The sequence below is a fragment of the Balaenoptera musculus genome, chromosome 5 (assembly GCF_009873245.2).
Source record: "Balaenoptera musculus isolate JJ_BM4_2016_0621 chromosome 5, mBalMus1.pri.v3, whole genome shotgun sequence".
NCBI lineage: Eukaryota > Metazoa > Chordata > Mammalia > Artiodactyla > Balaenopteridae > Balaenoptera > Balaenoptera musculus.
The window spans coordinates 106,183,138-106,210,184 of NC_045789.1; the positions used below are offsets into that span (position 1 = coordinate 106,183,138).

A 27,047-nucleotide genomic window follows, 5' to 3' on the forward strand; every position below is an offset into this window, starting at 1 on the left:
GCGTATATATGAGTCTTCTTTTTGTGTCAATTCAGCCAGTCTGTGTCTTTTGGTTGGAGCGTTTAATCCATTCCCATTTAAAGTGATCATTTATATGTATGTTCCTATTACCATTTTCTTAATTGTTTTGGGTTTGTTTTTGTAGGTCCTTTTCTTCTCTTGTGTTTCTCACTTAGAGAAGTTCCTTTAGCATTTGTTGTAAAGCTGGTTTGGTGGTGCTGAATTCTCTTAGCTTTTGTTTGTCTGTAAAGCTTTTGATTTTTTGTTGAATCTGAATGAGATCCTTGCCGAGTAGAGTAATGTTGGTTGTAGAATCTTCCCTTTAAATATGTCATGCCACTCCCTTGTGGCTTGTAGAGTTGCTGCTGAGAAATCAGCTGTTAACCTTGTAGGAATTCCCTTGTATGTTGTCATTTTTCCCTTGTTGCTTTTAATAATTTTTCTTTGTCTTTAATTTTTGTCAGCTTGATTACTATGTGCCTTGGCATGTTTCTCCTTTGGTTTATCCTTCCTGGGACTCTCTGTGCTTCCTCGACTTGGGTCGCTATTTCCTTTCCCATTTGGGGGAAGTTTTTGACTATAATCTCTTCAGATATTTTCTCGGGTCCTTTCTCTCTCTCATCTCCTTCTGGGACCCCTATAATGCAAATGTTGGTGTGTTTAATGTTGTCCCAGAGGTCTCTTAGGCTGTCTTCGTTTCTTTTCATTCTTTTTTGTTCATTTTGTTCCACAGCAGTGAATTCCACCATTCTGTCTTCCAGGTCACTTATCTGTTCTTCTGCCTCAGTTATTCTGCTATTGATTCCTTCTAGTGTATTTTTCATTTCAGTTATTGAATTGTTCATCTCTTTGTTTGTTCTTTAATTCTTCTAGGTCTTTCTTAAACATTTCTTGCATCTTCTCAATCTTTGCCTCCATTCTTCTTCTGAGGGCCTGGATCATCTTCGCTCTCATTATTCTGAATACTTTTTCTGAAAGGTTGCCTGTCTCCACTTGATGTAATTGATTTTCTGGGGTTTTATCTTGTTCCCTCATCTGGTACATAGTCCTCTGTCTTTTCATTTTGTCTATCCTTCCATGAATGTGGTTTACATCCCACAGGCTGCAGGATTGTAGTTCTTCTTGCTTCTGCTATCTGCCCTCTGGTGGATGAGGCTATCTAAGAGACTTGTGCAAGCTTCTTGATGGGAGGAGTGGTGGTGGGTAGAGCTGGGTGTTGCTCTAATGGGCAGAGCTCAGTAAAACTTTAATCTGCTTGTCTGCTGATGGGTGGGGCTGAGTTCCCTCCCTGTTGGTTGTTTGGCCTGAGGCAATGCAGCACTGGAGGCTACAGGCTCTTTGGTGGGGCTAATGGTGACTCTGGGAGGGCTCATGCCAAGGAGTACTTCCCAGAACTTCTGCTGCCAGTGTCCTTGTCCCTGCGGTGAGCCACAGCCAGCCCCCACCTGTGCAGGAGACCCTCTAACACTGGCAGGTAGGCCTTTTTCAGTCTCATGGGGTCATTGCTCCTTCCCCCTGTGTCCTGATGCACACACTACATTGTTTGTGCCCTCCAAGAGTAGAGTATCTGTTTCCCCCAGTCCTGCCAAAGTCCTGCAATCAAATCCCGCTAGGTTTCAAAGTCTGATTCTCTGGGAATTCCTCCTCCCGTTGCTGGACCCTCAGGTTGGGAAGCCTGACGTGGGGCTCAGAACCTTCACTGCAGTGGGTGGACTTCTTTGGTATAATTGTTCTCCAGTTTGTGATTCACCCACTCAGTGGTTATGGGATTTGATTTTATTGTGATTGCACCCCCCTACCATCTCATTGCGGCTGTTCCTTTGTCTTTGGATGTAGGGTATATTTTTTGGTGAGTTCCAGTGTCTTCCTGTCGATGATTGTTCAGCAGTTAGTTGTGATTCCAGTGTTCTCTCAAGAGGAAGTGAGCGCACATCCTTCTACTCCACCATCTTGAACCAATCTCCTGTAAGGTGGATTCTTTACTGCTGGACCACCAGGGACGTCCCAAGCCAATATCTTATATGTAATGATTTAGAACCCCTAAATCTTCTCCTACGTCACACCCACTAGGATGGCTTTAAAAAAAGAGACAATAACAAGTGTTCATGAGGGTGTGGAAAAATTGGAACTCTCTACACAGTTGCTGATGGGAATGTAAAATGGCACAGAGACTTTGTAAAAACAGTTTGGCAGTCTTCAAAAGGTTAAACATAGAATTATCATATGACCTTGCAATTCTACTCCCAGGAATTTTCCTCCTAAGAGAATTGAAAATATATGTCCATACAAAAACGTATAAACAATGAACACACATGTTCAAAGCAGCATTATTCACAGTAGCCTTAAGGTGGAAGCAACCCACGTCTATCAACAGATAAATGGAAAACCAAAATATGGTATATACATATAATGGAATACTATTCTTCCTTAAAAAGGAAGGAAATTCTGACACATGTTACAACATGGGTGAATCTTGAAGACGTTATGCTAGGTGAAATAAACCAGTCACAAAAGAACAAATATGATTCTGTATGAGGTACCTCGAATGTCAAATTCATAGAGAACAAAAGTAGAATTGTGTTTGCCCAGGGGCTTGGGAGAGGGGAGAATTGGGAGTTGTTTAATGGGTATGGAGTTTTGTTTCAGAAAATGAAAAAGTTCTAGAGATAGTTGGTGGTGATGTTTGCACAACAATGTGAATGTGCTTAATGCCACAGTTATACATTTAAAATATGGTTAAATTAGTAAATTTTATGTTACATATATTTTACCACAATAGAAAAAGACTTGTAAATGAATGTTCATAGTAGCATTATTTATAATACCCAAAATGTAGAAATAACCCAAATATTTATCATGAATAGAGTGTGGTGCATCTATACAGTGTGATATTAGACATAAAAAGGAAGTACTGATACACACTAAGACATAGATGAACTTTGGAAACATTATACTCAGTGAAAGAAATCAGAAACAAAAAGCCAAATTTTTCATGATTTAATATATCTGAAATATCCAGAATAGGCAAATCCCTAGAGACAGAAGATCAATTAGGTAGAGGAGAGATGAATGAGGACTGACTCCTAATGGGTACTGGAATTATTTCATGAGTGATGAAATTGTTCTGGAATTTGATAGTGGCAATAATGGCACAACTTTTTGAATATACTGAACCCACAGAATTATATGCTTCAGAATGATGAATTCTATGGTATGTGAATTATATCTCAATTTTTAAAAACCCTAAATCTTAATACATGACTTTTATGATGCCATGTTGCTAAAAAAAATGGCATGCCCCAGTCTCAGCTTACTATTTCTAGCTATGTAACTGAGAAAATTAAGTGACACCCCCCCTCTGACTCTGTAAAATAGGGATAATAATAATTACCTCTCCAGATGTTTGTGTTAAATGAGCTAACATATGTAGTGCTTTAGCATGGTGTCTGGCATTTACTAAGAACCCAGTAAATTTACTAAGGCCTCTTGAGACATGAGCCTTCAACAGCTTCCAGTACTATTTCAGATACTATTTCCAGATATTCTGGAAAATGGCTCTACTCTTTTGCCATTTTACCAATACTCTTTACATTCCAGGTCAAAACTACCTCTCCAAATTCTCTTAATGCTCTTTATAGTAACCCTTCCATCAGAATGGGCTGTTTTGTATCATTCAGTTTGCTTTGCATATTCTTGCAGCTGTGTCTTTTCTTGAAAACAGTGCTCTCTCTCTATGCCTCTCTCTTTCTCTGAATTTCATCCTGCCCTTAAAGCTCAGAAGAAGCCTTTCCTCATGCATTAAACTTTTTCTCTTATTTCAGGATTTTCACTACATCTTTGACCAGTGAAGGCTTACTTTGGTTATATTTTTAAAGTATTTACCTTATTATGTGATCTTTTGAAAGTATGTGTCCAGCTAAATTAAAGCCCCTGAGCACAGGGTCACATGTTATAATGCTTTACCTTTTTCACAGCACTTAGCACATTGTCTTGATGTGGTATATTTGGAATAGACATTTGCTATCAAGTAGAAGGAGTTATGCTAATGAGTCTCTATCCTGGCTGCACCTTAGAAACACCTGGGGAGCAAGGCTTCATTTTAGGCCAACAAATCAGAACCTCTGAGCGTGAGGCCTCAGCTTTACACCCAAGGTGATAACTATAACCAAGGCTGAGAACTATTGTATTCAACAGATGAAGTAAGACAAGCCAGTGGGTCTCAAACCTAATTGATTATCACAATCAAGATGTGATCACAAACTGATGTGAGCAGAGATGCTTTGGATATTACAAACTGCTCTACAAATATTAGACAAATATTATGGTGCAGTTGGGACTATCATTGCTTTGAGAAAGATCCTCCAACCCCGTATTTTTCACAGCCAATGGCATAGTGGAAATATCCAATTATAGGCATCTAAAACCTTTAAATGCTATGCAATAGCTTTCATACCAGATGTACATGCTGTGTTCCTTTTTGCTAACTTAAAAATATTCAAACTGTATCTTTTCCAGGCTGGCCACCATTCAGCAGCAGACCCTCTCAAGATTGTCTACTTGCCCTTGCTCCTGTTGAGTTACCACGGGTGGAAGCAGGAGATGGGCTCAGCAGCAGCCAACAGGCCATGACCCAGGAGGCGCAGTGAGGGATAGAGCTGCTGGTAAGACACTGGGGACAGTTGGTTCTTGTTTGCGAGTATAAGTTTATTCTCAATTTAATGGTCAATCTCTCTTCCAACCTCCAACGCTAAGTTACTCTGTACTGTCTCAAATACCTCTATTATCTATGCTTAGGATGCATGGCTTAGATTTTAAGGTCTATGAATCCCCTAAAGTTGTGTGCTGACTTTTAAGTATTGATACATACATTTTTTTTTTCCTCTGAAGAAAAGGTAGATTTTCATCAGATTCTTAATGTTTGCTATTTTAATAAAAGAGAGATAAGAGCCATTCAAATATAATAATAAGCACGGAGGAAGGTGCTATCTCTAACCACTTGTCACAGCATTTCTCTTCTCCATTCTTACATCACCTATGGCCACTTTGTCTCAATCTTGTTGAGGACCAAAAAAAAATGCTATTTTGTGTTTATTTGCTGGTCTGAAAGTGAGTACCTCTTGAACCTAGGCAGCTGGGTTTCATGACAGTTTGGCTTCATAGAACTAACAGAGAACTAAAGTTTAGAACGACAGATCTCAGGAGAGCCTATGTGATTTTTTTCACGTGATTTTTCTGAAAATACAAATAGAGGTACCAACAGAAAGACACTTTTTTCATTATGTTCTTATAGTTGATCTTAATAAAGATCAATTTGTTTTGCTAATTAGTGTCCCAACCTAAAGGGTTTCTTTGGTTTTTTTTAAGGGTTTTTTTTGTTTTTGTTTTTTTATCAGATCACTATCATTTATATAGACATATAGAAGTAGAGAACTGATGTATTTTTTTTCCCCAAGATATTTAAGATGAACACTAGAATGAATTCTACTATGTATACCTTTGCCTGTACTGTAAACCAGTTTAAATTGTGGATGCATTGTAGAAAAGAAAATGCAGGTTAGCTAGAGAAAAGGAAGAATGAGGTTTTTTTTTTTCCATCTATAACTCTTTAGCAGGTAATTTAGCTTTAGTTTCACTGAATCTTGTTTATACATTCAGCATAGCAACTCTTCTAAAAAGCCTGTGTAGCTGTAATCTCTGCCCTCATTCCAGATGCCTGAGGATATAAGTATCCACTCTGCCACTTGATACTTCTTAGAGACTGACCTGGTGCTGAGAAATCCTTTCCAGTGTGTCCTCAGTTAAACTCCCATGATCCCTGGATGTTGCCATTTTCAAGACATAGGGCAAGTGTATCTGCCTAGATTACCTCTCTGCCCTGGGAATTTTAAGTCACTGTGTAAGGGAAAGAGATCTCAGCACAGTAGTAACTCTCAGAATGAAAATTTTCCCCTTACATGTTAATGTTTTTAGAGTAATCATTGTCACTGAAAATAGACTTCCTCTTTCCCCTCTCATGCTGGAAAATCTTAGGTAATTATGAATAAAGCATTCTTTGCTTTTCCCCTCCTGCCTTAGTGGTTGCTTTACCTCTCACTGTGGGGACTGTGGCTACTCATTCTGTACTTGGCCTTAACATGAGAACTGAGACACATTTTTAAGATAGAATTGTTATCTCTTTAGTGAAGTCATAACATTAGTCAGAAGATTTTCTCTTCTTGGTGGTGAAGGGTGCGTAAGTAAGGAAGAGTAAAAGTTTAGGGAAAAGTATAAGATAAATTACTAACAAGAAAAGAGGACAGGAAATTAAAATATTAGCTGTTATTAAAAAAATTTTTTTTTCAAGTAACTACTGAAGGAGTCCTTCCTTCATATCCAAAAAAGAATCTAATTTTGTATTTAGTTTTTTACAGTTGGATAAGCTCAGCCTAGGACTTATTTTCAGTACTAAATAAGCTGGGGGCTCATTTTTAATAATGTCTATTAGCTGTGTGTTCTTGGGAAAATTATTTAACCTCTTTAAACCTTGTTTTATTTGGCAAGGAGGAAAATATGTCAGAGTTAAATAATAATGGAATTATGTAATGTTATATGGATAATACGTGCAGGGCCTAGCACATAATAAGTTCTCAATTTTAGCATTTGTTTATTATTATTAATCACTGTTACTAATCTTGCTTTTAGTTTTTTAATAATGAATTCATTCCAAAAGTATTTCTTGACCACCTGTCAAATACCAGGCACTCTTTAGGAACTGGGCTGCATTAATGAGGAAAACAAAATCTCTCTTATTTATAGAGTGGGAGACAGACATAAATAAAAATGCATAGTATGTAGAATACCAAGAAATGCTAAGCATAAAACTTTTGGCAGAAAAAGGAAATTAGAGGCATGGTGAGTTAGTAATTGAAGATAGAGTAGTCAGAAAAGACCTCAGGGTAAAATTATTTTTTAAGTAAAAATATGAAAAAGGAATACACACATACCATAAAGTTACATGGGGGGAAGAGCATTTCAGGTAGATGAGAAATACCACAAAGCCCTAGAGTAGTTTTTTCAGAGTGATTCAGAGAGAATCAGAACATCGTGTACGGCTTGATCACGTATCACGAATAAACATTTACCCAGGTACCCAAGTGAGTGATACAGATAAGAACTTTGGAAGTTCAAAGAATGGCAAGGCCCATCTAGACTAAAACAGGTAGAGAAGACTTCATGAAGGAAGGTTGCAGCTTGTGGTCTGGATCTTGAAGGAGAGGAAGAATTTGGATAGTTGGTAAAAGGGTACAAACCTTCAGTTACAAGATGAATAAAGTCTGAAAATCTAATAAATAACATGATGACTATAGTTGATAATACTGTGTTGTATAATTAAAATTTGCTAAGAGAGCACAACTTAAATGTTCTCACCAAAAAACAAAAACAAAACAAAACAAAAACAACCCTAAATGTGTCAAGTGATGGATGTGGTAATTAACTTGATGGGGGGAATTCTTTCACAGTGTATATATCAAATCATCATATTGTATACTTTATATATTTTAGTTTTATTTGTCATTATACCTCAATGAAGCTGAAAGGAAAAAAAAAAAGCTCCAAAGAAAAAGTTCTAAAGTTATTTTTATATAGTTCACAATCACGTAGCCTCACACCATCAGCCATAAAACAAATAAACAATAAGGAATGACATCCCAGTGACAGAAGTGGAGGAGAAACAGCATGAGATGGAATAAAATAAGGATGTTGGCTTTAAGTGCAGGGGGTGCACTAGGAAAAGGGCAAGGGCAGGCAACCTTGTACAGAGTTGGCAAGTAGTGGGAAAGGAGATGGAAAAATAGGTGAGGTCAATTTTTATAAAACCCTAAGGCCAGTCTAAAGATTATTACATGCTATTGTATACATATTGAGGAACAACTGGAGCAGGTAAGTAACAAGGTAAATTCAGGTCTCTAGCGATATTATTATTTTGACAAGTTGAGAAGAGTAGGGAGATGGTGGAAGTGGTTGGAGTAATTTCAGAGTGAGGTTGAGAACATGGATTATGATAATAAAGATAAGGCAGAAAAGGGAAGAGAGATTTCATATATTTTAAAGAAAAATGATGATTTAACTGCTAATTGCACATAGGAGATTAAGAAGAAATGTCAAAGTTTTCAAGTTTTAAATTGACCAATGAAGTGTTGGCATTATAAGAAATTATAGGAAATAGGGTACCCAGAGATGATGCATGACTTCCCTAAGTTCATGTCATTAGTTATTGGCAGAACCTGGACTAGCTCCACGTCTCCATATTGACAGCTCCCCATCCCCCGCTCCCCATGCCATCTGTAGGAAATATTACTGATTTGTATTTTGCCAGATTGCTTGGGGAGAATACAGTTAGAAGTTTGGATTTGCCCATTCCCACTGTCTTGTAGCCATTTTTCTAATTAATGTGGACATTTTTACCCTCTCTCATGAAACAGATCTAAGTTGTTTAGAAAGGGTCAAAGAAGCATTGGTAAAACTGGAAGAGGGTCATTCTATACGCTTAGATTCTCCCACCTATAGTGATTATTGATGTTTCCTGATTTTAAATGTCATCTTTCTGTCTCTTCAGTAGTTTGAGATGGAACAGTTATTTCTATCATTGTACCTATTTTCTGTTTATTTTTCAGAAGAAAAATGCCTTTTGTCATCTCAAATTTAAATCACCACCTACATTTTAAAATTAAGACTTCAATCATCCCTTCCTTATAGGCCAGTCTTATAAACTGAAATCCATCGTCATTGTTCTAACAAGCCTGATCAGTTTATCCTTTGAGTCATAAGGCTTTAAACAAAAAAAGACCCTAGAAATCATCCAAGGCAGTGCTCTTCAAACTGCACTCTTCAAACTATTATTTTTGCTACCCATCTATTTGTTATTAAATATTTTCTTATTTTTAATAAAATGTAATTTTCTAAATTATTAGAAGTATACTTAAAAGAGAAAATTTTATTTTTCTATTAACAACAGTGCTACAATTCTTTCTTTATACATTTCTTTACTCTCGCCATTATACATGCCTCATTATAATACAAGTCATGACTGAACCATATGAAAGCAAAATCTTTGTTACCTGTGGTATCTTGTCTTATATGCATAGAAGGCCCAGATGGGTCTCATAGTCTCTATGTCCCAAGAGAGTGAATTATAGAAGACTATTGACATTCTCATGGGATTCTGCTGAGAACTTCGGCAGTCCCTAAATTCACAAATAGCACTATAACACTTTTGGCATCAGTGCCTGTCCACATATGACACATATTTGAATTTGGAACGAGTCAGCCAAGCTAAAATAGACTGCACCCTATGAAAGTTATTTTCACCATTCTTGTGTTTCAGTTTCCCTATCAAAAGGTGAAGTATCAGTTGCCTCTATTGATCTCATAGGATATTTTAAGCATAAAGGAAAGAGTCTTGGTGAAAACACTTTGTGTTCTGAAAGAAAGTTGCAGTGCAACTACAGGCACTAGAAACGTTTACCCATCTTTACAGATGTTACTCTAACCAAACCTTTTCCTCAAAGTGTGAAATTAATTTGTTCTCTTGGCTTTTTTAATGTTGAAAAGATTAAGAGAACAAGTAATGGGTTTCTGGGAGAATCTATGATCGTATAGTTAATGTTGTATATGTGTATAACAATTTTGTAATTTTCAACCAAGAACATGTACAGTCCTTGAATCTTAGTGGTGGGTTTTTTTTTTAAATTAATTTATTTAATTTATTTATTTTTGGCTGCATTGGGTCTTCGTTGCTGTGCATGGGCTTTCTCTAGTTGCGGTGAGCGGGGGCTACTCTTTGTTGCGGTGAGCGGGCTTCTCACTGCGGTGGCTTCTCTTGTTGCGGAGCATGGTCTCTAGGTGTGCGGGCTTCAGTAGTTGTGGCTTGCGGGCTCAGTATTTGTGGTGCATGGGCTTAGTTGCTCCACGGCATGTGGGATCTTCCCGGACCAGGGTTCGAACCCGTGTCACCTGCATTGGCAGGCGGATTCTTAACCACTGCGCCACCAGGGAAGTCCCAGTGGTGGTTTTAAAGGGACTTTAAAAAGCAAAAACAAGGGACTTCCCTGGCGGTCCAGTGCTTAAGATTCTGCGCTTCCACTGCAGGGGGCATGGGTTCAATCCCTGGTCGGGGAACTAAGATCCCACATGCCACGCAGTGCAGCCAAAAAAATAAACAAATAAAATAAACAAACAAAAAACAACCTTGGCCATCTTTTCCAGATCTTGAATGCCCCCCCCCCCCACACTTGCACATGTACACACCTGTCTTTCCTTAAATTCTTCCAGCCAGCTTGCTTCTTACTTCATTGAGAACATTGGACTTGCTGGGCAGGAACTTCTACCCACACCCCCAAATCCAGCTTTTCCACACCTCTACTCATTCTTACCACTCTTAATTTCCTTTCTCCATGAATTAATCATTTCCTCATTGTTCCCTCTGCTTCTGTTCTTTTATTCTTTTTTCCACCTGCTGGTCAATTTAAAGTGCTCTAGTGTGCTCATTCTTAAATGCAAATATAACCGTGTATACTCCCTTCTTAATACCCTTTGATGGATACCTGTTGTTGAACTTTGTTAAAGCAGTGGAAGCACCACCCCCTACCCCACCTTCCTTGCAAAGTTTTTACAATTAAAATGAAGTTCATCTGGTCAGGGCAGAAATGGATACAATGTGGGGACTCATAGGGCCACCTACCTACCCCCTTTTCAGCCAGTGTGGCCCTGAACAGCTCTGTGAACTCTTGCTATCTAAAGAACTCACTTTGGAAAACCATTGGCCTATAGGAAGTAGATCAAACTCTGTATTTAATATTCCTGATCTGGCTCTTGATTACTCTTCAACCTCCTTGTCACCATATTGACTGTCCCTCAGATTGTGTGGTATAATTATTCCTACCTATAGGCCTTGAACATAACATTATATTTCACACATTCAAGTCTTTGTACTTGTTCCTCTCCTGGTTAAATGTCCTTTTGCCGTAGAGCCCCAGCTCAGGTCTCTCATCAGCAAAACCTCATATTTGTGGCATTTATTGTCCCTCAAATATCACACTTACTGTAGTCCTGTGTGCCTGTCTTCTCTGAAATCCCTAGGACAAAGGCTGTATCTTATCTTCCATTCCTAACATCTTGCACAGTGTTTGGTTACATAGTAGGCACTTAATCACACTCTTCAAAAGAAGGAATTCACTTTGTGATCAAATCTTCTATTCTTCCTTGTCCCCTCTGGCTCCTTCTTAAAATAGATTCAGCACCTGCCCATTAAGTGGGGGTGGGGTGTGGGAGGAACTGAGAGAGTAAGAAGTTGGAACTTACAGTGTCTAGACACGGTAATCTTGTATACAAAATTACCTTATTTCAGAGTTTGAATTTCAGAGATACTCAGTTGTAACTAACATTTGTAAAAGTAATATTTGATGCTTATATTTTTTTCCCCTAAAGTGTCCTGCCCCAAATAAATTGATTACAATTGGGATTTGTGCTTTTGTTGGCTGTTTTGGGAGACTTTAGGGATATTCTAATTCCAGTAGTATTGGTGAACATAAATGCTTCACTATAGGAAGAGAAATTTGAAAGCTGTTATGGATAATATATGGTGTCTATTGGGTGATAATTTTAATGAATAAACACACTCAAGACCTTGTTTGTTGAGACATGAATGCAGGAAATGTTTTGAAAATTCCAGAAAGTTTAGTTGACGATAGATTTTCTGACCTAGCAATTTTTTGTTTTGTTCTGTTTTTCACTCTCAGGTGAAAGGAGAAAGATTGGTCAGTGTACTTTAGAATGTAGGCCCTTGTGGGAAGCCATGTGTTTGGCAGTGCTGTCTAGGTGCCTTGTGATGTTATGAGGACATAGCTGGGAGTGTATGCAAGCTTACAGGGCTAAATCAATATGCTGGATCTCTAGAGAGCATTTCAGGAAAGACCTCTGAGCTCCAGGTTCCCTAACCAAACAGTGACGTGATTATTAAAATCCATAGCTTCAGAGGAGGGTAAATAAACTTCCCACATCAAATGCAGGATTGAATACTTCGGAATTTTAAATGTATTTCATGTAGAACAAAAAAATGTTTAGCCTTTTGATATATATATTTCTTTAAAGTATAAAACCAGATGGTCTCAAAAATATTTTTTTCCTTTATTCAGTTTCATACTATTTAAAAAACCATTTTAAAATTTGAAGTATAGTTAGTTTCAGGTGTACAGCAAAGTGATTCAGTTACACACACACAAACACACATATATATTATTTTTCAAATTCTTTTCCATTATAGGTTATTAGAAGATATTGAATATAATCCCCTGTGCTGTACAGTAGGTCCTTGTTGTTTATTTTATATATAGTTGTGTATATCTGTTAATCCCAAATTTCTAATTTATCACCCCCCCTTCCCCTTTGGTAAGCATAAGTTTGTTTTCTATGTCTGTGAGTCTATTTCTGTTTTGTAAATAAGTTCATTTGTGTCATTTTTTTAGATTCCACAAGATATCCTATATATTTGTCCTTCTCAATCTCTGGGTCCATCCATGTTGCTGCAAATAGGATTATTTCATTCCTTTTTTTTATAGCTAAGTAGTATTCCATTGTATATATTGGGTTAGCCAAAAAGTTTGTTGGGTTAGTGAATACAGTGTTCAGTAGAATTCTTGGTGAAAATGAAAAACGTGTCTTTTATTTTTACGTAAAACCAAACGAACTCTTTGGCCAACCCAATATGTACCACATTTTCTTTATCCATTCATCTGTTGATGAATACTTAAGTTGCTTCCACATCTTGGCTATTGTAAATAGTGCTGCAATGAACATTAGGATGTGTTTGTTTTTCTTTTTCTGACTTCACTCTGTATGACAGACTCTACTCATATATATGGAATCTAAAAAAAAAATGGTTTTGATGAACCTAGGGGCAGGACAGAAATAAAGACACAGGTAGAGAATGGACTTGAGGACACGGGGAAGGGGAAGGGTAAGCTGGGACGAAGTGAGAGAGTGGCATGGACATATATACACTACCAAATGTAAAATAGATAGCTAGTGGGAAGCAGTACATAGCACAGGGAGATCAGCTCGGTGCTTTTTGACCACCTAGAGGGATGAGAGGGAGGCGCAGGAGCGAGGAGATGGGGGATACATGTATACATATAGCTGATTCACTTTGTTATACAGCAGAAACTGACACTACATTGTAAAGCAATTATACCCCAATAAAGATGTTAAAAAAAAAAAACGATTGTTTTCCCATAAAAAAAAAAATGAACATTGGGATGCATGTATCTTTTGGAAGTAGAGTTTTCTCTGGATATATGCCCAGGATTGGGATTGCTGGTTCATATGGTAACCATTTTTAGCTTTAAGGAAGCTCCATACTGTTCTTCATAGTGGCTATACCAATTTATATTCCCACGAACAGTGTAGGAGGGTTCTCTTTTCTCCACACCCTCTCCAGCATTTATTATTTGTAGACTTTTTAATGATGGTCATTATGACTGATGTCAGGTGATACCTCATTGTAGTTTTGATTTGCATTGCTCTGATAATTAGTGATTTTGAGCATCTTTTCGTGTGCCTCTTGGCCATCTGTATGTCTTCTTTGGAGAAATGTCTATTTAAGTCTTCTGCCCAGTTATTTATTTATTTATTTATTTATTTTTGATACTGAGCTGTATAAGCTATTTGTATATTTTGGAGGAAATTAATGCCTGTCAGTAACATCGTTTGCAAATATTTTCTCCCATTCCGTAAGTTGTCTTTGATTTTTCTTTTAATATATTAAGCTGTATGAGCTGTTTGTATATTTTGGAAATTAGTCCATTGTCGGTAGCATCATTTGCAAATATCTTCTCCCATCTGTAGGTTGTCTTTTTGTTTTGTTGTTATACACTTTTTTAAGGTTAAGAGATTGGTGGGGTTTTATTTTTATGTTTTTTGTATTTTAGTTGTATTTTAGTTTGTATTTTAGTTGTCCCTTTCCATTTTTTTAAAAGTTCTACATTCTCAAAATGAGTCTTTTTAAGACATTTTAAAAATAGAAATTAGTATAATTATTATTCAGTTAGTAATTTTCCTGCAGTAGCAAGGGAGGAAAGCACATCTGAATGCCTAGTGCATAGTAAGTATTTAATAAAAAATATGTTTTGATTGAGTGAAGGGGTTGTCATCCTATAGAAAGGAAGATAACTTAATATCAAAATATTTTTTAAAACTTAGTTGAATTTTTGTTAATGCTGTAGAACATACTTCTCTTCATTAATATGTGTCATACAACTGGAATATATCATAAAATGCCTACTTCAAACGTTTATTGAGGGCTGTAACGAAGGTAGAAGGTGGAGATAATGGGGAGAAAAGTGGCCAGGAGTTAAAAGGGGCAGTTTCCATATTTTATGAGAAAATAAATGTTTAGATAATTGCTATAACTGAAGAAAATTATATATTTTAAAACTTAAAAAAAAAAAATTATTCCCTTTTCATGTCATGCTGGAATCTTCTTTACTACCTTTCTACAAAAGACTATTCTAGATTGGATTTTTCTAATAATGGGGAATGCAGTGATTGAGTACATTTTTGGAATGTTCTAACTGTTTCGTATCCTGTTAAGGTAAAATCAGGATTTATTGAAGAATGTCGGATCCCTGTGTTATGTAATGGTCCCTTAAATATTAAAGTTTGGTGTTCAGTATTTTAAATAGTTGTGATCAGGTCATCATACATCTCTCTCCTAGTTTTCTGGACACTGCACATCCATTAATATGGCCCCAAAGCACACTTGGCTTTCTTGCCACAAGGCCACACATTAAAGTTGCAGTGTAAGGTTCCTTGTCTTTTTTTTTCACACAAGCAGCTGATAAACCAAATCTCTTTCATCCTTACTTTGGGACTGTGATTTTCTAAATCAATGTTGAAAATTTTAACATTTAACTTAGTAAATTCCGTCTTGTTATTTTTAGTCCCTCCTTTAAACCTAGGCAAGTTTATGAAAATCTTTTTTCATTCTATTTATTTTTTATTCTGTTTATGTTTATGCTTTCTTCTCTCTTTCATTTTCTCTGTAACTTTTATAAGCATGACCTCTGTGTTTTCTTTGATATTACTGATTATAATGTTGATAAAATTTCTTTTTAAAAATTGGATGATCATTGAGAGAACAAGTCATATATATTTATGTGTGTGTGTGTATATATATATATTTTTTTATAAGTTTATTTATTTTTTTTATTTTTGGCCACATTGGGTCTTTGTTGCTCTGTGCGGGCTTTCTCTAGTTGTGGCAAGTGGGGGCTACTCTTCATTGCGATGCGCGGGCTTCTCATTACGGTGGCTTCTCTTGTGGAGCACGGGCTCTAGGCGCATGGGCTTCAGTAGTTGTGGCACGCAGGCTCAGTAGTTGTGGTGCACAGGCTTAGTTGCTCCATGGCATGTGGGATCTTCCCAGACCAGTGAAAGAACCCGTGTCCCCTGCATTGGCAGGCAGATTCTTAACCACTGCGCCACCGGGGAAGCCCCTATATATATTTTTTAAGTCTTACCTAAAACTTAGAACAACTCTCATTTGTGATGTCCTTTATTTTCTCTGTTTTTAACTTTCTCCTCTGGAAAGTAGAGGCATTGTACATCTTACTTGATAGGAGAAAAGAATCTACTTTCATTACATAACACCATACTTTTAAAACTTTGAAAGCTAGCTTTTTATATTTACAACTGGTGGTATAATTAGATGGTTCCCATGGACTGGAGGTTCTGGACCAAGATAGGCAGCCGAAGAAGATTAAGATTCACTCTACCCTGCTCCCCCAAAAGGGGGGCAACTCTGAACTGGCAGGCCTTACTGGAATCATTTTAAGTGAGTTGGACACAGTGGTGAACCATGAACTTAAGGGTGTATTAGAACAGCAGTCCCCAACCTTTTTGGCACCAGGGACCAGTTTCGTGGAAGACAGTTTTTCCACTGATGGGGTGGTGGGGGAGTGGTTCAGGTGGTAATGCGAGCGATGGGGAGCAATGGGGAGTGATGGGGAGCTGCAGATGATGAAGCTTTGCTCACTCGCCCGCCGCTCACCTCCTGCTGTGAGGCCCGGGGATTGGGGACCCCATATTAGAAGGTAGGCTTGAACATGTAGAAGCAATTGTCTCACTCCTGAATTTGTGGTTACTTTTGCCTTTACTTAAGGAGAGAGAAAACACTTTCCTGTTGGTTCTGCAGATAATGTATTTATCATCTTTGACCCATTGGTAGACTGATTTTCCATTTAGCTAGTTTATCAGGTATAGCAGATAATACTCTTGATAATAGATCATTTAAACCCAAGGTGGTTTGGTTTAAGTCACATTAGAATACAAAGGTCAGAGTGATAGCACAGTGGACATTGATATGAAAAACTGTGAATTTGTTTTTAGAGGACATCAGGGAAAAAAAAAGTAAGCTTTAAACTTCCACTGTTGTTTCTCTGAGCCTCAGTTCATCAGTTATTTCTATTTTGAAAATTCCTTCAAGAGTTTTATTTTGTGAATGTAGGAAAAGGTATAGTAATAAAAAAAATCTGCTGTGTCTCTACTTGTTATATGTTCATTCAACCCCTAATTACCTTTCCACTTAATTCTCATTTCCTCCCTCCTACTCTTTAACCATTTTCCATTTTCCTCCCTGTCTGGACACACTGCTTCCTGCTGGTCAGTAGGTCAGAAACCATGTGTCTGATATGAATATAAATATATAATACCTAGGTCATACTTTTCATCAAAATGAAAAAGAAGTTTGACTTTACTCAGTTGCTTATGTTTTGTTTTATGTTCAGGCTCTAAGTTTTATGTTAATGAGATAATTATGACTTGAGACACTTGATAATACTATGATTAAGACCTTTGTTGTTGAATCCTTCTACCCCAGGAGAGTGAGAAGAATTAAATTCTTCTTTAAATTCAGTTATTTAGTTCAATCATTTAACTACTTGCAAATCAAGAGTTTAATTTAGAACATTATATTTGATATATTTTTAAAAGTTGGATGAACTACCCTTGAAAATAAAATTATCTCTTCCTCGAAAAAGGCACCATTTCCCTTCAAATATGTAATTGAGAAGAAATATTTTCCTATTGAAGTGGTCACACTTATACATCTTATTTGCCCTATTGTTTAATGTAAAGTATTTCCTAAAAATGTTATGGAAAGTCTAAGACTATATTTTCATGCATTGACAGTAAACAACACAATAGATGTGAGGCAAAAAGGTATTTCTTAAATGATAAATTGTGGGTGCATTGGTGCAATGCTTATTTTTGTTCCCATTGTAGTGCTCAGTAGCTTTTAGTAAATAAAATTATCAGTTGATAATTAAACCAGGCACTTAAAGTGGGGGTATTTCTTATTTGTGAGCTTTTTTTAAGAAAAACTTCATTTCACTGTGAGGATTTTAGAGCTACTTACGGATTTTACAAAGCAAACTATAAAGCAATGGAAGGTCACCTCCAAGTTGGGGCTAGAGTTGAATTCCTGCCAATATAGTTACATATGGTATCATGAACAGGGCATCTTCATCCAGAATCTATAGATTACCATCTCCTGCCCTCCAGATTTATGTGACCATAGAAATTACTGCATATTTTGTGAGATAACATCCACCCCCAACTTCTTTCTTCCTTGACCTTTTGTAAACGTAGGTAAATGTCCAGTGAACTGGTTCCCTGACTCATAAATATAAATGAATAAGTCCCTACATAGCTATCTCTTCAAACTTCATTTTTACAGAAAGCTTGCAAAAACTGTGGATACATAACATATATTAATCTTACTTAATGGATAGCTGATGCTGAAACTAATATGAAAATCAAATGATTAATTCTGTTTTCCTAGCCCTTGCCTTTGAGCAGCCTGAGTCTTCTGAGAGGCAAGGTGACTGCTTCAGCGTGGAGCGATGAATTACTTGGCACCGCTGCCTCTCAAGTCCTCTGAACACATAGTGGTTCTCTACCCACTGCTACAGACTACCTCTATAAAAATATCTGTAATTTGTACTTTATTTTTTTTAATATTTTCCATAAACTACTATATTATTCTTAAAGAAATTACAGGATAGATTTTTAAATTACTCATTGTTTTCAGTTACCTTAGTGAGTATTTTTCTTCTCTGAAATTCTGGTTTTCTCAAAGGCAATAGTTTTTTGGCCTCTTCTAAATAACATTTAGTATTTTTAGTAACATCATAACTTTAATGAATGGCCACATTAAGCCCTTATTTTGAACGATATTCTCTTACTTTTTATAACAAGGCTTGGGTTTTTATTATTATCATTTATAATTTATTGACGAGTACTTTCTCTTTAGGGTCCATAGTTTTGTAATAGGGTTGCTGTCAACAAAGTAGCAGATACTAGGTTAACGCCATAAAGATTTTATTGTGAAGACATGGAACCGTTAACTATAGCAGGCAAAATGAAAATAGTAAATACAAACATTTTCTGAAACAAAACAGAACATGAGTAAGTAAAAGTATCAAGTACAGTGGGATACCTGGCCAAATATTTTTCAATGTCTTAAGAAATGTAAGTGAAAACATTTGAATTTCATAGTCATCCATGTAAACTGAAAATGACCTAATGGAGTTTGAGCTCACGAAGTACTTAGACTTCCCTCTTATTCCTATCCTATTAGGATTCCTAACACTGTGCTTGGCACATGTTAGGTAATAAATGTTTTGTGGATGAATAATGATTATCATTGACTTATTAAACGAGGAGAGTTGGAAAAGTGCTATCTATCAATATCCAGTTAGTTACTTTGAAACATTTTATATAAGTTTATGGGATAAAAATAGTGCCATATGATTATGCTATACTAAGTTAAGAACTACTTCCATTCTTACATAGATCATATACATTCTTATTTGGCTTATATAATTTCACCAGAATACACAAAATATCAGATTTGTTTAGGAGATGATTGGCCAGAAAGGAGTGGTAGGAGAGGGTTTTAGGCTTTGGATTTACTGGAAAATAATTGTATTTCCAGTTTTTAAAAATATCCTGAACAACACTGTGAACAGTTGGGAATTGAATGTGCTTGTGTCCGAGAAAGGCCTTTTTCATCATACAGAAGGGAGTGCCTGGCTTTGGGAAGCACGTATACGTTAGCTCTTAATTACAGTACTGATGCTGCTGAGCAGTAGGTAATACCAAAAAGAGTCAGAACCATGATTAAGGCTGTTGAGGAAATGTCTTTGGCAAGAGTTAAGTTTTCAATATAATAAGGAATATACAACCTCTGTGAAGTCATCCCAACTCCTTGAGGTAAACTTAGCCCCTTTCTTTTCTTTGTCTCCAAAGCATGTTGCATATAATCTATTAGAAAACTAATCACACTGTTTCCTTAAGATGTTTAAAGAAACTCTCTTCCTCAGGGACAAGAATTTTTTTTTTTTTTAGTAGGGATAAATATATTTATTTATTATATTTTTTTAGTTTTAGAATTTTATTTATTTTTTTTTACAGCAGGTTCTTATTAGTTATCTATTTTATACATATTAGTGTATATATGTCAATTCCAATCTCCCAATTCATCACACCACCCCCCCTCAACCCGCCGCTTTCCCCTCTTGGTGTCCATACGTTTGTTCTCTACATCTGTGTCTCTATTTCGGCCCTGCAAACCAGTTCATCTGTACCATTTTTCTAGGTTGCACATATATGCGTTAATATACGATATTTCTTTTGCTCTTTCTGACTTACTTCACTCTGTATGACAGTCTCTACATCCATCCACGTCTCTACAAATGACCCAATTTCATTCCTTTTTATGGCTGAGTAATATTCCATTGTATATATGTACCACATCTTCTTTATCCATTTGTCTGTCAATGGATACTTAGGTTGCTTCCACATCTTGGCTACTGTAAATAATGCTGCAATGAATATTGGAGTGCATGTATCTTTTCAAATTAGTTTTCTCTGGATATATGCCCGGGAGTGGGATTGCTGGTTCATATGGTAACGTATTTGAGCTTTTTAAGGAAGCTCCATACTGTTCTCCATAGTGGCTACACCAATTTACATTCCCACCAAGTGTATAGGAGAGTTCCCTTTTTTCCACACCCTCTCCAGCATTTATTATTTGTAGACTTTTTAATGATGGCCATTCTAACTGATGTCAGGTGATACCTCATTGTAGTTTTGATTTGCATTGCTCTGATAATTAGTGATGTTGAGCATCTTTTCATGTGCCTCTTGGCCATCTGTATGTCTTCTTTGGAGAAATGTCTATTTAGGTCTTCCTCCCAGTTTGTTTTTTAAATACTGAGCTGTATGAGCTGTTTGTATCTTTTGGAGGAAATTAGTCCCTGTCAGTAACATCATTTGCAAATATTTTCTCCCATTCCCTAAGTTGTATTTTAATTTCACTTATGATTTCCTTTGCTGTGCAAAAGCTCTTAAGTTTAATTTGATCCCATTTGTTTCTTTTTGCTTTTGTTTCCATTACTCTAGGAGACAGATCCAAAATAATATTGCTGTGATTTATAACAAAATGTGTTCTGCCTTTGTTTTCCTCTAGAAGTTTTATAGTATCCGGTCTTACATTTAGGTCTTTAATCCATTTTGAGTTTGTTTTTGTATATGGTGTTAGAGAATGTTCTAATTTCCTTCTTTTACATGTAGCTGTCCAGTTTCCACAGTACCACTTATTGAAGAGACTGTCTTTTCTCCATTGTATATTCTTGCCTCTTTTGTCATAGATTAATTGACCATAGATACGTGGGTTTGTTTCTGGACTTTGTATCCTGTTCCATTAATCTGTGTCTGTTTTTGTGCCAGTACCATACTGTTTTGATTATTGTAGCTTTGTAGTATAGTATGAAGTCTCAGAGCTTAATTCTGTTTTATATTTTGCCGTGGAATTATGTTACCTGGCATTATTTTTCTTAACTTCTTAATTTCCTACTTAATTTCAGCCTGTTTTCTAATTTAATCATTAATCTGTTTCAAAGAGTACCTATGAAAACTTCCTTTGGCAGCACAAGGCACGTGAGGTCTAAGATTAATTTCTAGAACACAAATGATTCTAGCAAATCATTTCTTTAAGCATGCTCTTCTTCTACTGTTGAGTAATATGCTTATTTTTTCTTTTAGTTGAAGTATATTTTTATAGGTACCATTCTGGATTTGTTTCCTCTATTTAGCTGATTCATCTGAATGATTCATCTGAATCAGCAGGGCTGATTCATCTACTACCACAAAAGTGTGACAGAATCTTCTTAGACTGTTTTAGTGGGACATTTAGAACATTATCATGGTAAAAGTTCTATTTGTTGAAAATATTGCTTAAGAGATCAGCTCCCTCCCTCCTACTCCCCTTTGTATCTGTCTTTCGTTTGTCATGGCCACTAGTCCAGGTTCATAATTTGAGTTTGTCTGATTTTCTTTTTTGCAACTTCAGCCAACTTGGAGAAGAGCTCTGTCCCTTTGGGGCCTTCCTCCTCCAGTAAACCCTACCAGTTTAGGAAATTGAACACTCTTGCCAAGGTAAGCCCACTCTAAGTGAGAGGCTGGGTTAGAGAAGAGTCCTGCCACCCATAGGTGGTCTCTGTCTGGTGAGTTTGTATGTATTTCCTTTCCTCAACACTGCTGTCTTTGGCTGCTTTATGTTTAAAGAAGACATACCTGTTTCTCCAAAGCCTCACTCACCTTTAGCTCTTCCTGCTATATATTAGGGGGGAAACTTTGGTTGAAAAGAAACTTCCCTATATCAGTGTGAGCCGGCCACTTGAGTACGTAACTGGGAGAGATACCACAGCACTGCTGGGTTTCTGTTTGTGTTTCCAGTTCCTTCTCAGCTATGGTACAGGGGTGGAGGGCTTCCATTGCAAAGTCTCCCTGTCTCCTGTTAGCCCTGACTACCACAACCCATGCCTCCAAGGAAGGGGCATTGGGGCAGTTGGCTGGGGTTTTGTACATTCCACAGCTGGCTTAGGAAGAGGGGCTGTGATTAGACTCTTAGAGATGTCCTTTAATGTGGATTTGTTTGCATTTTAGCCAGAAATTCCTCAAACCTTCTGCCTCTCAGCTGTCACTATTCCCTAGTGACTTTAGTGCTCATATAGGATATTTTCCAAATTTAAAAAAAATTATTTCAGTCATTTAATGGGAAGAAGGCTTGGATATCTGCTCTTATGTTACCATTTCTACAAGTCCTCCAGCCTAATTTGTTCGTGAACATGATGAAAATTAGTTCCTTAAATGAATTTAATATTGGATGCTGCTTTCAAGGAAATTCAAAATAGAAAGCAAGCTTTCAAGAAGAGAGAATAAATTATCAGCCAGTCTCACAAGGATAAAAATAAGCCAAATTTTTTGGAGTAATTTTTTTTTTTTTAACATTTCTAATTCAAGTTGAACTCTTCAGATGAAACCAAAGAGCTAAACTCTAACTGATAAGGATCCTAAGCATTCGCTTATGAGAATCTATAAGCTCACTGGAAGTTTTCCATAAATTTTGCTAGAAAGAGGGGACCAAGTTGCTTTCTTAAGATCCTCAATAGGATCTCAGTGCTTAGGAACTAATGTTGGAACTAATTTTCTTAAATACATAAGAAAATTAAGGCAAAAATTTACCATCTTATGAGTTTCTAGTTTTACTACCTAAAAGGAGAGTGAAGAGCTGAAACTGGAGTGCAGAAAACTGGATTTGCTACCATTTGAAGTGTATCCAGAATAACCAACAGATTTTAAACAAGATCCTGTATTGCATAGTTCTTTGGTATGCTGAAGAAGAAAGAGGAGGGAGTTTTAAAAGACAAGTGGAGAGCACATTCAGTTTGTTTTGGCCATCACTTCAGTTTCAGTGTCTGTATAAAGGGAACATAAGAGGGAACTGAAGTGACTGGTCAAGATAGCAATTCTGCACGTCTATGGTTTCTGAGGGCGAAAGAGCCCAGCTTTTTTTTTTTTTTTCTGCTGTGGAAGGCAACCTTCGTTATGTTGTTAGGCATTAGCAGAATGAGTAAAGCTCCTCCTTCTAATGTATGGTGGGAACTGGTAGAACAATTTTCAGCAAAAATTAAACAAATCATTCAGTTTGTGAACAATCCAACTGGCCAGCATTGAGCAGGACTCTCCAGCATCTTCCTCTGAATTACATTTTGAGTCCTCTGAGGAATCAACTTCCCAAATTGGGAAACTCTGGTTTTCTCATTTATTTTTATCATCTAATTATTTTTCTTGCCATTAAGTATAAGGGATACAGAGAGACTTGATTTATTTTTATGTGCAGCAATTTTAAAAAGCTAATTAGGGTATCTTTATTTAACCACTTAACCCTTTTATATTCCTTGCATCTTTTCCAATCATAGAAAAGTTGCTGAGCAAGCCCAACTTTGTTTACTAGCTTATAAGATGAAGAAAAGTAAAACAGGAGTGTGTAAAGGCACAATGGTGAGTAGATAGTGTTTCCAATTAATCTCAGTGTTTGGGATTAATTTAGCATTAATTCTATTCTTTGGTGTCTTCCTGTTTTTTTGACATAGTGACCTGTCATAAGGAAGAGGAAACAGCAGGAAACTTGGTACCAATTAAAACCAGTCTCCTTCCACCAAAGAACTGAACTGTCAGCAAATGTAATCTCAAATTCAAATAGTGATAAGTGTTCTAGGTGAAATAGAATAAGGACAAAGCTATTAAATTTCAACATCTACTGGAAAACAATTAAAATGCATGCCAGTTTAATTAAGTTTGGTATTTAATACGTTACAACTTGCACAGCAGAAATACAAATAGATGCCTGATGCATGGTGTATATGTTGGGGCGGAGGCCGCTTTCAGCAGAGCTGAATACACTGGGATGAATGTCTGTGTGAATATTGTTTATGCATTCACCTTTGGCATTCATTCCAAGTATGTGTTATCCCACAAGGGTGATTGTTTGTACCAATATAACTCCAAATTAATCTGAGTAGCAGTATTTGAAGTTTGAATTTGCTCTAGGATGAGTCAAGTGTAATAGAGGTTTCTGAATCAAAACAAGCCTTCAGCCTTATCTGGGAGGAAATTTGAAATATCTGTCCTTACCCTGAGATGCTCTGAATGATCCTGGACACAGAACTCATTGCCTTTTGATCTTCACATTAAATAGTCAGCTGAATTGACTTTTCAACTTAGAGGTCTAAATCCTTTGTGCCCTTTGATACAGGTTCATGACTGAACTTTCTTTTAACTAAAATAGAATACATGCCAGGTTGGTTTGTCACAATGGGAACAGAATAGAAATCTGACAGCAGATGTCTCACATATGTTTTTGCATTTCTTAATGGAATTAAATACGTGATTTTACTCTTCCACAGTGAAGATATTTTATTGATAAAAGATGTCTTTAAGAAAATTGAGAAATCTTCAATGTGTAGCTATAAAATTACTATTTTAAACAGATGCAGAAAACTAAAGAGTTTATTTCCAATTATTTGGGAACACCAAAATGCTAATATTTTCCCCATGTGGCATGAAATATTTAGTTATAGATATTTTACTGATATTTCAGTTTGGTTGGTTGGTTTGTTTATAGTGGAGCCTATCAAGAATAATCATATCTCTTCTATTTTCATTCAGTGAACACGCAGTTTTTGAGTGCCTTCTGCATACCTGTGCTAGCCTTTCAGGTTGGGAGAGAACGTAGATAAGACATGGAATTTGCCCCTAGGGAGTCCAAAATAACTGAGTCAAAGAAGGACAAACCTTGTTAGTGATAACCAGAGGAGTCACCAAGGGAATTTAGGACTCCAAACCCCTACTGAGGCCCTTGCACTTTTATCTAATGTGCTAAAAGCTAAACAATTTATATTGTAGTCAAAGTAGTTTTTTTGAGGATGTGTGTGTGTGTGTGTGTTGGGACCTGGGTTGAAAATAAACACGTAGGGGAAGAGATTTTAAACTTATTTTTCCTCAATTGCTAATTCAATAACTAGGTGTTATTTTTTTTTCAGGTAGTATCTTATCTACACCTGACTGTACTTTTTCTCTTTATAGAGTACTGTGTGTTCTAGTTTTTAATGCATTTAGTCACTAACATAAATTTCTGTGTTAAAAGGACTAATTGCTAAATGAAAATATTAAGATTCCTATAAAACAGTAAGAGAGAGAATATGTATACACAATCATTCATTCAACAAATATTGAGTGCCTACTTTCTGCCAGATATTGGGTTAAGTATTATGATTATGACTATGAAACCAGTAGACAGCTTCTTCTCTGCATGAAGCTTAAGCCTGGTGGAGAATGCAGAGAAGGAAATAGGCAGATACATAGTGTGTTAAGTGCTATGATGAGGAGAAATACAAGGTGTCCTTGGAACATCCTGGAGAGCATCTAACACTCCCCTAGAAAGTCATTTAGTTTCCTAGAGGAAGTACTGTCTACACTAATATCTAAATGGAATAAATGAGAATTAATTTGTTCAGAATGGGAAGGGTGAAGAAGAAGGAGATGGGGAAGATTTGTTACAGTGAGAAGGACAAGACCACATGTGCAAAGGCACAGGGGCCAGAGAGAAGCTGCTGGGTTAAAGGAACTATAAATTATAAATACATCAATAAGAGGCTGGGGCAAATGGCCATGAGAGAAAAGTTTAGAGAGAGGTCACAGCCAGATCCTGATAGCTTTAGGGTCATATTAAGGGGATTAAGGAGTATCAAGGCTAAGAGGATCTACTGAAGGATGGGAGTAAGTGGAGAAGCAATGGTGTTCAGCACTGGGCTTTAGTGTAGACAATAGGCAAAAGGGGAAGACCAGAGGCAAGAAGGCCATTTAATGGCCTGTTGTAGTAATCCAGGAATGAGATGGTGACAGTAAGAACCATGATATTAAGAATGAGGTTGTGGATAATTTATGGATTCCAGGGACAATGAGAAGGTAGAGACAATAATACTTGGTATTTGTTGGGATGTTTGTAAAAGGAAAGAAAGAATTGAACATCACGGTTTCTTCTTAAATAACTGGGTAGATGATATTACCACTCACTCTGATAGGGAATACATAAAAGAGAGGACAAATTTGGAGCAAATGACAATGAATTCGGTTTGGAGTATGTAGATGACTAGGAGACAATTGCAAATTTAAATTAGCAACTCTGCTGAGGACTAGAAATAGAGATCTGAGATCGATCTGCAACTTGAGAGAATGGGAGTTAAATAGGTCACTCAGGAAATGGTTGTGTCACTATCTTTCTGGCCATCTCTTGGGTCATCTTGCTGTCTTTTCTTTCTCGTTGGGATCTCTAAATTCTAAAGATTTCTCGGCCCCCATCTTAGGCCGCCTTCTCTAACTGTACTCTCAAGATAATCTCATGGAGTCCTATGGCTTTAAATACCACTGATAGGCTGACACAGCTCAGAGTTAACTCCAGCTGAGACCTCTTACTTAGTTCTTGACTTTTATACCTAACTGCCTGCCTAGTATACCCGTTTGAATGACAATATGCATTTCAAACTTAGCTTGTTCAAGACCGAACTCATAATTTTCCCAACAATCTTGTTCCTCCCATTCACCCCTGTCTCAACAAATGGCACCATCATCAACCTTGTGGCTCAGAATAACACTCTAGGCATATCCTGGTTTCTTCTTCCCTTTTATTCATTCCCTCACATCTAATCCATCACCAGGTAGTTTCATTTCTGCCTCCAAAATGCATCCCGAATCCATTCACTTCTCTGTATTTCCACTGCTGTCACCCTAGTCCAGGATATCATATCCTATCTCTCGGATTACTGCATTCTCCCAGCTTGATGCATCTACTGTTAATGCCTTCAATTCATTCTCCGCAAACTACCAGAGTGATCTTTTAAAAGTCCAAATCAAAGTATGCAACCATTCTTCATATAATGCTCAGATGGCTTCCCATTGGATTTAAATAGTAATCTAAGTGCCTCACCCCTACCTGGCCTTTACATACCTCTAACCTCATCTTAAAACCTCTCTCTCTCTCTCTCTCCTCTCTCTCTCTCTCTCTCTCTCTCTCTCCCTCTCCCTCCCTCCCCCACCTCTCTCCTTCC

General features: G+C 36.9%; 1 protein-coding gene across 3 annotated transcripts in view; it reads left to right on the top strand.

Moving 5' to 3' along the window:
• Positions 1–27,047, top strand: part of TET2 (tet methylcytosine dioxygenase 2) — a 138,094-nt gene that overhangs the window by 44,489 nt on the left and 66,558 nt on the right. For all 3 annotated transcript variants that reach the window (XM_036852544.1, XM_036852545.1, XM_036852546.1), the window contains exon 2: positions 4,516–4,661. The gene's annotated coding sequence lies outside the window, so the exon portion shown is untranslated. The remainder of the gene's footprint in view (positions 1–4,515; positions 4,662–27,047) is intronic.